This window comes from Malurus melanocephalus, unplaced genomic scaffold (assembly GCF_030028575.1).
Source record: "Malurus melanocephalus ecotype Western Australia unplaced genomic scaffold, MMel_1.1 scaffold_147, whole genome shotgun sequence".
Lineage (NCBI taxonomy): Eukaryota > Metazoa > Chordata > Aves > Passeriformes > Maluridae > Malurus > Malurus melanocephalus.
The window spans coordinates 979,053-991,974 of record NW_026623379.1 but is presented as its reverse complement, the minus strand read 5'-3'; the positions used below and the strand labels follow the sequence as shown (position 1 = coordinate 991,974).

Sequence of the window (12,922 nt, the reverse complement as noted above, 5' to 3'; positions counted from 1 at the left end):
TCCTGCRGTGGGAGTTTCTTTTCCTACCCTGAAGGTAAAATCTTAAGGAAGTCCTTGCTGCGATAAGGTTGGGTCTGCCCTGGACATAAAAGGCAACTTGATGGTATTACACCATTCCCAATGCCTAAGGCTTGATATTACCTTGTTTGCCTAGATTTAATTACATATATATGTTATTAGGGAGCTAGGGAAATTAGTCAGAAGAAGGTCATATAGTTACAAAACCTTTGTGAAAGKGATGGATGGATCATGGTTTCTCCTGCCAGCTTTCAAAGACCAGTATGTTCGCCTGTTCAACCAGRAGAGCAAACAGCCAAGTGACACAGCTGCAAATCTTCCAGAGACCTATAAACTGTTGACAAAGCAACTAGCATGCTGTCAGTGGCAAAAAATTAAYAAGTAAGAAGCACTGTTTTGCCAGGGTGCACCCAACCAGCAGCCAGCTGATGCCAGCAAAAGGCCAGTCCTAAGCACCTATCTAGGAACTCAAAGGAGCTGCAAGGACCCGATGCTGTGTCAGGTGCCTCCCTGTTGGGACACTCTTCAAACACAGACCCTGTTTATTGTACCAAAGTTCAGAGGGAAAGGACAACAAGGAAAGTATCAGAGAAAAAAGCATATGGTAACTGCTAGCTCTGATTACATGTTCCTTACTGAATTAAAAACCTCCTAAGGGTTTTCATACTTCCCCTCTCTGCTCCCTAGAAGCATGAGATGCAAAGTACAAAACCTTGTAGTGGACACCTGTAGGCAGGGAAGACAGCARGGAGAGATCAGATGCATTGTGAAGTGAGGAAAATACACCATATAGTGGAATAGAAGGTATTTTCTTTTTCCTTTTTCTATAGCACAGTATGTGTGTTTCCCACCTAGGACCAGCCAGAAATTTCAGCCCTAATAAACTCCCTGCTGTTGTGAAGTTTGAAGTGACTGCAGTGAACACACTAGACTTCTACAGACTCTCCCGAGCACCATTTAATGGGTGTCTGAAGTGATGGGAATTACAGTATGAGCATCAACAACAAACAAAATTGGGGTATAAAACTGAGTCTTTTTCCTTAGGGTTATAGCATTGAATCATGCTGACAACACAGGTGTGAGATGGAGGGTGAAGACTCTGGCATGGCACCATCCCCAACTGAGCAGGCTTATAACCAGCTGTCAGCACAGGGACTCGAAGGCTGAGTTCAGGCTCTGTGGGCTCTTGCTGCAGACAGGTTTCTTGCTCCCGAAATGCCCAGTGTACCGCATTTCTGCCACTGGGCTAATTCTTCCCCAGTAAAAGGCATGATGGAACAAGTGCTCAAAATCAAAGGGGAAAGTGAGCTAGTCAGGAAAATCCTCCCCAGGTTATCAGGCTTTATTCCTTTCAGTTGGCTCAGTTTCATTTTTCTAGTTCCTTCAAGAACAGCTCTAGGTCTGCTCCAACCTGCTCGCCACAGACCATGCCACAGTCTTTAGAATAACCATGAAGGCTCAGGTCAAGTGTGATACAAACCTAGAGAAACTACCTTCATCATCCTTAAAGCCCCAATAGGGCCTTTGTGCTTCAGTCTTAGGGAAAAGGCWCTTTTTCCCCTAACAGAAAGAGTTTTATCCAGCAAGCCTGGAACACCCAGATGTACAGCTCTTTTTGAGGCACTTGGGGGCTCCTGCTGCTATCACGTCCTAGTTTGCAATCTGAAGTCCTCATGCCATTGTTTCAGCTCTAGATTTAGAGGTCTTATGTCTTTCCCCACAGCAGTGCAATACATGTTCGGGCATATGCAGGAGGTCAGGACCTCCTGAGAAGTACCAGAGTAACCCCTGACCTATGTTAGCAGCTACTTGGCCTCAGTATGAAAGGATGAACCAAGAACAAAACTGTTCTATTTGTACCTACACCTTCTGCCTTCACTTGGTTAAAATATCCCTTAGTCCAGAGCTGGGACAGGCTCAGAGCTCTGTCCTAGGAGCATATCTGAGAGRTATTTAACTCTGTCTTCCAGCTGTCTGGATGACATCCCTCTCCTCCACTCTGGGACAGGGAGGAATCAAAATGAAGGGCAGCTTCTTGACCAAAGGAAGATGCACATGTTTACCAGATGACACAGCCAAGGACAGACTACATTCAGGTCTTGCCTCCTTTTTGTGCTACCCCAGCACGCTCAATGCAGTTAGTCAAGGYAGGGCTCATCTCACCTACAGCACAGACATCTCCACGAGATCCCATCATCCACAGCCTCTTTATCACCAATGGGCAGGGACAGGCACAGTCTGACCTGCTTCAGGTATCAACCTGCTTTACAATGAGATGGAAGTGTTCATTTCCTCTGCTGCCTGTATAGGGGGACTGAGGGGCTGGGATGTTAGWTGCCAACATCTGGACAGGGGAACTGCACCCTGAAGTTCCCCATCTTGCACTTTGCTGGCAAGCTTTCAAGAGACTATCTCACACTGCACCTAACATGAAAGCACTTCAGTCCTTAAGGCCTGAGGGTAACACTACACATCAAGTGGGAGGTGAGAGGCCCATGCCCTTAAGTGTTTACCATCAAGAAAACTTCACAACACCTTCTCTGTAATGATGTTCCAAGTGGATCCAAGTAATTTTGGGAGATGGCTGAAGAGACGGCAGAGCTGCAAGTCTCAGCCTGCCTTTGTGTTAACAGGTGAAGAAAGGATAACATCCCMGGCACCAAACACTTTGTGCCGTGAGAACAGAATTGCCCAAAGAGCCTGCAAGGCTCACTTCATGCCCATCAGGAGATGCACCATGACAGGCAGGGAAGGACGTACACACACAGCAGGGCTGGGTCAAGGACATGGGAGAGGAAAAAATAGAGCAGCAAGACTGCAATTTCTTCTAGCAGAGACTTGGGATTCACAGGCCAACCTTGAGGACTCTTCTCCTTTTCATGACTTCTGATATACAATCCTTTGGGGCAGGCAACACTGGAGCTTGATGCAGACAGCTACAAAATAAAGACTGTCGGGGCAGGAAGCCCCACGTTAAAGCAGAYGGCCCACATTAAATGGAGCTGTCATGCTGCCGGGCTGGCCAGGGAAAGATGGAGGAGCTATTCTGAGATTTGTAAAGCCATCAGCCCTYGTGCTATGGAAAACAATAAAATTCAGCTCAGGCATTGCAGGCAGAATAACTTCCCTGATAACAGGATGCATGGAGAAGAAGTCGTTACGAAGGACCCTCAAATCAAATAGGGGGGGGAAAAAGCAAATAAGGAAGAGACTGCACAACATTCACCCACAGTGGGACTGAACTGAAGGGTTCAGAACAAAATGAGAAGTTTAACTCAGCTCCCTGAAAGGGTGACTTACTGTTGGCAGACCTTTTTCTTCCACCCCAGCATTCAGTTGTCACCAAGCTCATAGGYTCCTACCTCAGATTTTAAACATCATGTCTTCACATTCGAACCCCAACTGTGCTTGCTTCCAATGCCCCAGCAGAGCAAGCCATGCTGAGAAAGTGTGACTGGTGGCTGTCCACCTCCACGCAGCAGCTGTCAGTCACATCCCAGTTCCATAGCAAAACCCATTTGATTATTTTGATCTATTCAGGTGGTAGTGTTCTTTTCCTTTTCCTCCTCCGCTGGGATTTCTTCTGAAATTGCTCTAAGCTGCGAATTGAATAAACTAATTCCAGGTGAAGAGACTTTAAAACAAAGGAGATGAAAACCTGAACTGACCTGAGAGATGCTGCACTGCCTGCCACCCCAGTCACTGTAGTCAATACAGTTCAACCAACTTCAGCTGAATTTGAAAAAGACCTCAAAAYCCTGCTGCAATGCAATTGCAGAGCTCACAAAAAAACCATGTACTTAGTAGCATGCTCTGAAAAAGCCCAGCCCTCTCCTAGGCACTCAGCCTCCCACCTCTTCACAAGGAGCACACTTGAGATAAGCAACTMTATACATCTTCCTTTTTAAACTGTACATCATCCACTAAAACTCAGGAGGGCTTTCCTTTGCCTTCTCAAGAGCATCCTGCAATCAATTGCCTTGTTTTGCCTTTAAAACAGTGGAGATTTCAAGCCAGCTTTCACAGCTCAGTTTGCATCCATGGATTGGTGACTAGGTGCCATGGGCATTTACAAATCCCCAGCCAGGGACCTGTACCTTATGTGTTRTAATCCTCCCCCGTTTCACTGCTAAAACCAGCACAGGCTCTTCCCTACCACCTCCCTGGGACAATCACCACCAACACCTCCCTTGCCACCAYAGCAAGAACTCAGCAACAACTGCCCTTTTACAATATTTGAACAGCCCTATTAGAATCAGAGAAAAACTCCTAAATCCCAGGAATTATATCTCTGCATGGGCGTCCTTCATTGACAGTTTCATCTTAGCAGCCTCGTTTTGCTCACCTCCCATCCGGAACAGTTTTATCATCCACGCCATGGTTGCTCCGAATTATCCCAGAGGTGACCATATTTCAGCAAGAAATTAAACTGTCACAAATTCCTTTCTACACTGTTTTTTAAAACATGTGAGCCCTGGCTGCCAGAGACTTGCTTTGGAAAGATTAGATTAGGTGCCTCAGAAACTGCTTTGGAAAAAAAAAGTAAATTGTTTTTGCTTCTTGAAGAAACCCATTTTTTTTTTCCCTGGGAAGCTTGTTTTATTTTTTAACCTCAAAGATTTGGTCAATTAACTGCATCTTGGTTTTTAGAACTTTCCACAAAAAGTACCTCMGTGCGGTGGCCAATAAGAAGATTGCTCATTTTGTAATCTTCTGCCACCAAGACAAATTAAGACTCTAAAGCTCTCTGATTTTTAAAACAATCTCCATCCAGAGGCCTCCACCATCTCTTTTCAGTTGCCCAAACCTTCTTACTGTTTTTCCAACTCATAACAAGACATTCAATTTTACCATGGGATGTCTATCCATTTCTTCACACAAAAGCCCCACTTACAGCCTGGAAGACCAACATGCAAAGGACTGCTATTCCAGCCCTCCGCTCACATCGTTTCTAAGACCAGACACGTAAAATACTAAAGTAACAGTCAAGGAAGTCTGGCTTGAAATGCTAAAAGGAAACAAACCCCCACCTTCTCACGGTTCATTGTGATAAGAAAGCATTTCTCTCAACAGAAAATCAGATTAGCAACACGTCAACAGTTGGGTGCTGAATCTTTTGACGCTCATCAGTTACCAAAGAAATGRGAAGCTGACCTTGCAGTCAAAGTGCCAGACTAGGACAACAATTTCTGTTCTCAGCTTTGCTCTAGGCTCCTCCTGTTGATGTGAACTTCCATTCCCCAGTTCTCAACCATAAAACAAGGGGTTGTAATAATGTGTCTCCTCTCCCTACCCAGTGTGTGCCCCAGCTATAGGCACCAGTAGATGCCTAGCAATTTTTCACTTTTTAGCAGATATGAGAGGCAGCCAAGCCTGGACACTTCATAGACTGGAAACAGGCGGCTGCTTGGGGTATTTACCACGGAGGAAGAGGAACTGATATAAACTGATGCCTACTGAACACAGATTATTGTGTTCATCATAGAAGGAATGTGAAGCAGAGGGTATCTTGTCAGGCCCCTCATAATCAGGTGTAGTAATTGTGGGGATCAGATGACTACCATTTGCCCATGAATCAGAGATTTCCACTCTCATCCATCTACCTCCCTGCTCTGCCACAGACCTGGTGAGACCCTGCACATGTCCCTGTGACTGTGAACCCCATAAGCACACAGCCTCCTTTTTTCTGTGGAAAAGCAGGAGCAGAAGCACTTTTCCAGGTCTAGGTCTTACTCTCTCACACTTCTGTTTCCCACCCCCACCATGGTCATTGTAATTTCTTTCCCATGCATGAATTTTGAGAATCAATACCCTGATATTTGGAAATTATAGGGGCCACCAGAACAGCTAYAGAGCTATCAGCTGCAACTGAGTACAGCAGAATGGAGTTCACATAGCTGTACTCTTARGAGAGAGCATATCTGACCATCAAAGACTCCAGTACAGCCACCACACACTCCAGGACAATGATGAGGCAGAAAGTGAAGCAGGGATTTGTGTGTAGCTATGCTGACTACCAGCTGGGAGGTGACACCACCAACTGGCACAGCACTGTCCTCCCCCTGCCTAGCCCCCAGCACTTATCCTCATCCTCCTCCCACATCAGCAGAGCAAGAAGCTGGCACATGCTTGTYGAAGCAGGTCAGGGAGCAGACCACTCGCCCAAGGCTGCCTGTGTGGAAAGTGGGACAAGCCCTCCAGAAAAGGCTGACTGGCCTCGTACAATATCATGCAAATCAGGAAAAGGCCGGGAGAAACAAGATTGGGAGAAACCTTGCACGACCAAGAKTATATTGTAAGGTTGTTTATTTATCCTCTGCACACAAGGGGGGAGGCAAGGGATGTGCATGCACACACACACAGGCAGGAGGTACCTCCTGCTTTCACCAGCRTTTGCTGGGTCTGCATTCTACAAAGGAGAGTTGTGCTGTTCACAGCAGGAGCCTAACACAGTGGGACCCAAAAGGATCCACTGCATCTACGGGCAGAGACCAAGAGAAGGCAATGAAATAAGTTAATCCAGAATTAGCATACATACMAGCCAGGAATGGTTCCATATTTACCTCCAAGAAATGGTGATGTTTTATTTACTTAAAATAACCAACTAGTGCTTTATCTACTTATCATACCAACTAAAGCCTGGTTTCTCAAGCCCGCATTCTTTTCCTGGAGGATGAATTCCAGTCCCTCATATAACATTAAGCCCCCTGACATCCAGTGCAAAGCCATCAGCAGGGAAGGAGCATGGCTGCTACAATCACTACAGAAACAGAGGACCTAGTGCCACACCAGCAATACTGCTCTGACTGCTGCAGTGCCGAGCTGGGGTAGGATGAAATCCATCATTTGCAGGCTCCAAATTATTCATTGAAGCTTATTCTATGCACATGGTTTGGAGCAGACTGAATAGAGCTGGATGTAAGCCACAGAACTGCTGAAGATAGCGCAGAGTGTCAAGAGCGCTCAACACGATCCTGGAGCAGGCCAACACGATGGCTGCCTGTTACCCCAACAAACTGCTGATGAACACAGCTCACTTCTCAGCAAGCCTTTAAACAAGATCCCAACTTGCCTCAGGCACAAGCAGTTGCTGGCCAGACTCTTCTTTGGAGATTTTTTACTGGTTTGCCTTTCTCAGGGAATACGGCTCCACGCACTGCCGCTGCCAGCCAGCCATGCCTTGGTTCAGCCTGGACCAGCAGGAGGAGAGCCAATGCAGCACCCTACACGAAAGCAGCCTCCACAATGCCTTCTTCCACTGATCTCCTCCTTGTTTCTCTTTCTGCAGAGCCTTACCCAGGGAGAACAGGGCASCCTGGAGCAGCCCCCGCTGTGCACACCTGCATCCCTCATTTTACTCCTATTCCCTGACTTTTTAGATCTTGCTCCTTTTCTTCTCCCAGTAAGAGCACTACATCCTCTTCATTTCACAGGCCACAGCTTCTCCCTCACGTCTGCTGTTCTCTCAAGGAGGCTAAACAAGCAGAAGATGTACAGGCATCTTYCCAGAGACATTGCAGCAATGTCTCCTTTTTGAATTCGTCAAGTTATTGCTCCCACACACACACACTTAAACTCAGCTCCACCAGCTCTTGAATTTAACTTGCATACGAGCAGTCTGATCTGTAACGGATTTAGCTATGCAAAAGGAAAAATCCTCTTTGGGTTTGGCCCAAAACACAGCAGTATACAAGTACCTGTGCTGCCACTGCCTCTGCATTATCAGTGCCCCTCACACAGGGCATATTACCCTGTYAGCAGATAGGCTGGTTATTTGATGGTTATCTGCTGGGTCGGTATCACTCCTAAAGGAAAGTCCAGTGAGACAAACAATGAGTTTAGGCAAGACCAGGTAGGGGGTCAGAACTCCCCGGTTCAAGTCCTGCGGCTTTAACCACAAAGTCACCTTTCAGCATAGAGATCAGCTGTTCCAAGAGCCAACATTGCTGTCAGAYGGGCACCACAGGCAGGTCACACATTAAGAAAGTGTGCATGGAAAGATTTCCCTCTGCAGGCATTCAGGTCAGCTAGCACCACACACAGGAAGCTGTAGAACCATATTCCATATTCTTAACATACTGGTGAGAAGCTGATAACAGGGTTTTGGTTTTACTGAGCCAGTCATTAAACAGTGCTGGTCCCACATTACAGAGAAATAGGTTGCAACACAGAGTAAAATGGATCATCTTGAAGTATTTACCTCTGGATATCTGTAATTATAAACCTAACATCATCAGCTTTTCTCTCTCCCTGCAGTAAATAATTAACTGCAAAAGAATATTCCTCTTGGCACCATCCTCCCCAATCAATTCTGCTTTGCAACAATGTGCCGCCTGGATTGCTCGCTGTATCAGTGCCCCGAGTGTTACCCAAACCCCCTTGAAAGACAGRGCAGAGGTGAAACTGTTCAGTACAGAAGAGACCTTTCCTTCAGGGTACAAGGGGGCATCGTGGCATACATCCCAGTACTTCAAGCAGACAGCTATGACATACACAGCTTAGCTCATGCACTGCTGCAACATCACTGCAACCATCAGCGGAGGCGAATCACGCACTCTGAGCACTCCCATCACACCCCTCTGGACTGCCTGAGCTTTATTGCCAAGGCAAAGCAAATTTCCTCCCCTGATATACAAGGGTTTTCTGTTCCTTTCATTGTTTTTTAAATATCCTCCCCACCCCTAGATTTCATGCAGGGGTAAAAAAAACAAAACAACCAAACCACAAATCAAATCAAGTCTTCATAACAGAAAATTAATTTTTAAGAAACTTTAATCTCTGACTACTAGATCCAAGTTGAAGATTATGACTGCTCTGTCATGCACTATAACCTGAACWATGACCTGTTCACCTCTTGCCACCTACCCTCATCAACCTGAATTTCATACAGACTCTGCAAGTAAAAAGTAAACCAGAAAACATTCAGCACACTCGTTCCTTTTGCCCTACTGAAAGACACCTCCTGGCTGTAAACCCAGCAGAGAAGAAGGATGATGCCAGGAGGAAAACAAAATTGCCTGTCAGGAAGGCTGGGTTTGGTCARACAGCAGATGGAAGCAGGCTGCATACAGATACACAACCAGTGAACACAAGGTCTGCCATTTGATCCTGGTTGATTTCTTAAGATACAAAGTCAAATTCACTTTTGAAAAACGCATAAGAAGAACACAAGCAAAAATGAGAGCTCGGAAAAACCTCCAGAATTGCAGGAACACCCTTCCTGCAACAGCCAGAAAACATGGGGAGAGGCAGAGAAGCACTACCACCAAGCAAATATCTTCATACTCAACACACAGTCTGGGTTTAGTTTTACATTTTTACGGGTTTAAACACATACCAGATTTAGTTGAGTTGACTATGAAGTGCTCAATAAAAATCTCCACCAGGAAGGTAGAGAAAGAGAGGGAAAAAAGGCTAATTTAGACTAAAAAATCATGGAAAGAAGTTCAAGAAAGGGGTTCAAGAAAGAGGCAGAAGAAAGAATGGAAAGAAAACCATGACACAAAAGAGATAAATGAAACAGATACCAGGAACAGTTCAGGAAAAGATAAACCATGCAAAAATGGAATGAAAACTGGAAGGGAAAGATAAGAAAACGAGGAAAATGCCATGGCAGATCAGTTGAACAGCAGCTGGCAAATAGATAATTTATTTAATCTCATCTGTATTTGTCAAATAATTTCATTTGTTTTATTAACACTCTTTTATTGTCTTCAACCAGGTATAGAGCTGATCAAATAAGTCATAAATACATTATTGAATTAATACAAGTAAAATTCAAATATGTTCAACATTTTTACCTCCTGCTTAATAAGCTCTGGTTCTAACTTTACAGTTCAAAAATGTTAAAAGAGAAAGCTGGTAATAAATTACAGTTAAAGATTACTTGAAGCACAACCATTTTGCTTTTCCTAGACTGACAAAAATACAGTATACTATATAACTCATCTTGAGAGACAGGAGACATTTTTACCTTCATCATCCTCCCAGAAGGAATCCCTCTCTATAGGCAGTACTTTTTGTCTTTATTTTTTTTGAATGTTTGCCCTTCAAACAGGGTTTTTCACCCCAAGAAAACCTGGTGAGCTCCAAGAGCAGCCTAAGAGAAAGGTAAATTTTGGGGTACACCAGTACCAGGAGGCAAAGCAGTGGGAGCCATATCCAGCCTGGAAGCAAATGCTTATTTTGTGAGCTGAGCTTTGCTCCTCTTAGAAGGAAGTCAGATGAAAGATGGACAAGGATGCCTCAGGATCTCTACTCATACAGGGAAAAGTTTCCCACATTATCAGCAGCCCTTTCCAAACCTCCCAAGGAGAACCAGGGGAAAAAAAAAGAAAAAAGTAAATTGGCAGTTTTTCAGCCTGCTTTTCTTCCCCCTCCCCCAAAGCAACAGCAAGGTCCCCTTGAGACGCCTCAACCACGGGGTGAAAGCCACCAAGACAAACCACCACAGGCGTGGTGGCAGGGCTGCCAGGGAGCCCTGGGAAGCACCAGCAGGCTCAATAAGGAAACCGTGGCCAAGGCTTTCTAGGCCGACATCAGAGGAACACGAGGCTACTCCCACTGCTGCTCTACCTTCACCACTGGCAGCAGCCAAGAATCAAACTTGCCACAGGAGAGAACCACACCAAGGGCAACTCCCTGGGGCCAGAAAAGCGTCCCTCAGGTCATAAGTCTTGTTTAAATATCTCAGAAATATCCCAAACTGAGATCATTATTGCTAATTACAAGATCATTTTTATGTAAACATGAAGGGTATTACCACGCATACTTCATCTCTTTTTAATTAAAAGAAGTAAGAGGTTCGCTGAGATAAAAAAAATAGACATGCTGACAGCTCCCACCCAAAAGCAGACTTTTCTGCAGTGATAACACCCATCAGCCTYCAGACCCACCAAGGAGACTGAAGAGGGAAATCAATCAGCATCAGCCTCCCCAGTGCTGAAAAGAAGTAGTTGGCACATTATTAATCACGCAGGGAAAACGTTTTACAAGGAGAAGGAAAGGACCAGACACACATAGGGGGATACACATGGATTCGGTCATGGCTGTCTTAAAAACACTTGGGAAAATCACACTAGTCACCAGCTGCAGGACTAAAATATTCAGAACTCTGAACAATAAACACATCAGCAATTCTGACTCCAGCAACACTTTAGCTGAAGCCCACACCAAACCTCATGTGCTTTCCTCCATTCAGACCCAGTTCCTGCTCCAAGCTGCACATCCTACCCATGCCAACCAGACTGGAGTACACCATGACACCGGAGTACATCATCACCAAGCGGTCATACCATTCTGCATTTCAAAGACCTACCCAGGAGCAACTTGCACATCACAGGCTACAAGAGATATGGCCATCCGGCTTAGGACACCAAAACAGTCAATGGCTTGACTTGCCATCCAATGGCTTAAACAAGCCATTCCTGCTGCACAATCCTGTTTCCAGCTGTCCTAAGCATTTCTCCAGCCTCTCCAGAGTTCACCAGTCCACTCTGACTTCTCATGGTCTCTTTTGTCTCCACCTAAGCTCTACTGCTGGAGGCAATTTAAAACACATCCCCAATCAGGACCTGTAAGGGCCAAAGGAGCCATCAGATGCACCTTCACTTGGGGTGAAGAGGCTGCACCCGTGGATGCCGCGCAGGGCAGCAGGGCAGAGGCAGCCTSGGCACGCCACAGAGCCCCGGCGGCGTGCGTCCCTAGGAGGGAGGGAGGTGTCACCAGCTCCGCAGAGCTGCATGCTCGCAGAACGGGGGAYCTCGCTCACTTGCTCACGGATGCACACAAATACCTGCGCCTCCGTCACCTGCCCGCCCCACCGCGCCTCGCCCCGGGCCTGCCGACGCCTGGCACCGCCACGGAGCTGGTCTCTCCTCCGGGGTGCGGAGCCCAGCAGRCACCTGCTTTGGCCAAGAGTGGGGAGCCTAGTGCTCCCCCTTGGAATCACCATAGAGGCGGTGTGGGAGATGCAAGGGGATGAGGGAAGACGGGTGCAGTGGGCTGCAAACTGGGGGTGCGAGGAAGAGGAGGTGAAGAGGGCTGCCACTAAAGGATATGGAGGGGGAGGGAGAGGGCAGGGGTGGGAAGGAAAGAGGGCTGCAGCTCGGGGGAGGGAGGACAGGAGGAGTGCACAACTGAGTGCAGAAGGAGGACGGGATGGAGGGCAGAGAGAATGGAGGGCAAATGGAGTGCGGAGGCTGTGGCTCGGTGGTACTCCACCACCCTCCCAGTCCGGCGGCCTGCCGGGGCTGGGGTCGGCAGGCAGCGCCCWGGCAGCAGAGTCATGGCGCGGCCAGGCGAGCAGGTGGGTGGCCRCCAGGGCCCCCGACAGCCCTGGGCCCCGCCGCCGCCCACGGGCCGAGGGTCCCTCCCGCCTCACCGCCGCCCCGGGCACGGCGGGGGCAGCCCCAGCACATCGGGGGTACGAACTCGGCGGCAAGGGGAGCAGCCCCRCTAACAGGTGGCGGCGGCGGCGCTGCCGACCCGTCCCCGCCGAGCCGGTGGGCGCTGCCCCTCCGCGACGGCGCGTCCCACCCACCCCGACCCAGCGCCAGCCCGCTCCCGGCGGTCACTCACCGGCTCGTCCACCCAGCCGGGCGGGATGCGCGTCCTGGAGAGCGGGGCGCGGAAGTTTAAACCCGGSTAAGAGTATTATTCGCGTTTGCCCTTCCAACGGAGGAAAAACCAAACTAGACKAGGCGCCCCCCCAGGCGGGCGAAACCCCGCTCCGCTCCTCCCCGCCGGGGGCTTCAGCCGCGCGTCGGCCCGGCGGCGAGGGGAAGTTTCCACCGCGGTGGTGGAGGCGCCCCCGGCGTGCCGCGCCCGCCCCGCATTGGCACGGGGCGCCGGGGCGCTGTGCCGCCGCCGCGCCCGGACAATGTGCGTGCGGGGGGAGCGGGAG

The 12,922-nt window shown here is 48.1% G+C and overlaps 1 protein-coding gene across 4 annotated transcripts in view; it reads right to left on the bottom strand.

Annotated features, from left to right (window-relative positions):
* Nucleotides 1–12,922, bottom strand: part of HRAS (HRas proto-oncogene, GTPase) — a 41,681-nt gene that overhangs the window by 26,945 nt on the left and 1,814 nt on the right. The window contains exon 1 of one of the 4 annotated variants that reach the window (XM_057371472.1): nucleotides 12,598–12,912. The exons of 2 other annotated variants lie outside the window; for them this stretch is intronic. The gene's annotated coding sequence lies outside the window, so the exon portion shown is untranslated. Of the gene's footprint in view, nucleotides 1–12,597; nucleotides 12,913–12,922 lie in introns of those variants that run through there. One more of the 4 variants, XM_057371470.1, reaches the window with a different exon arrangement.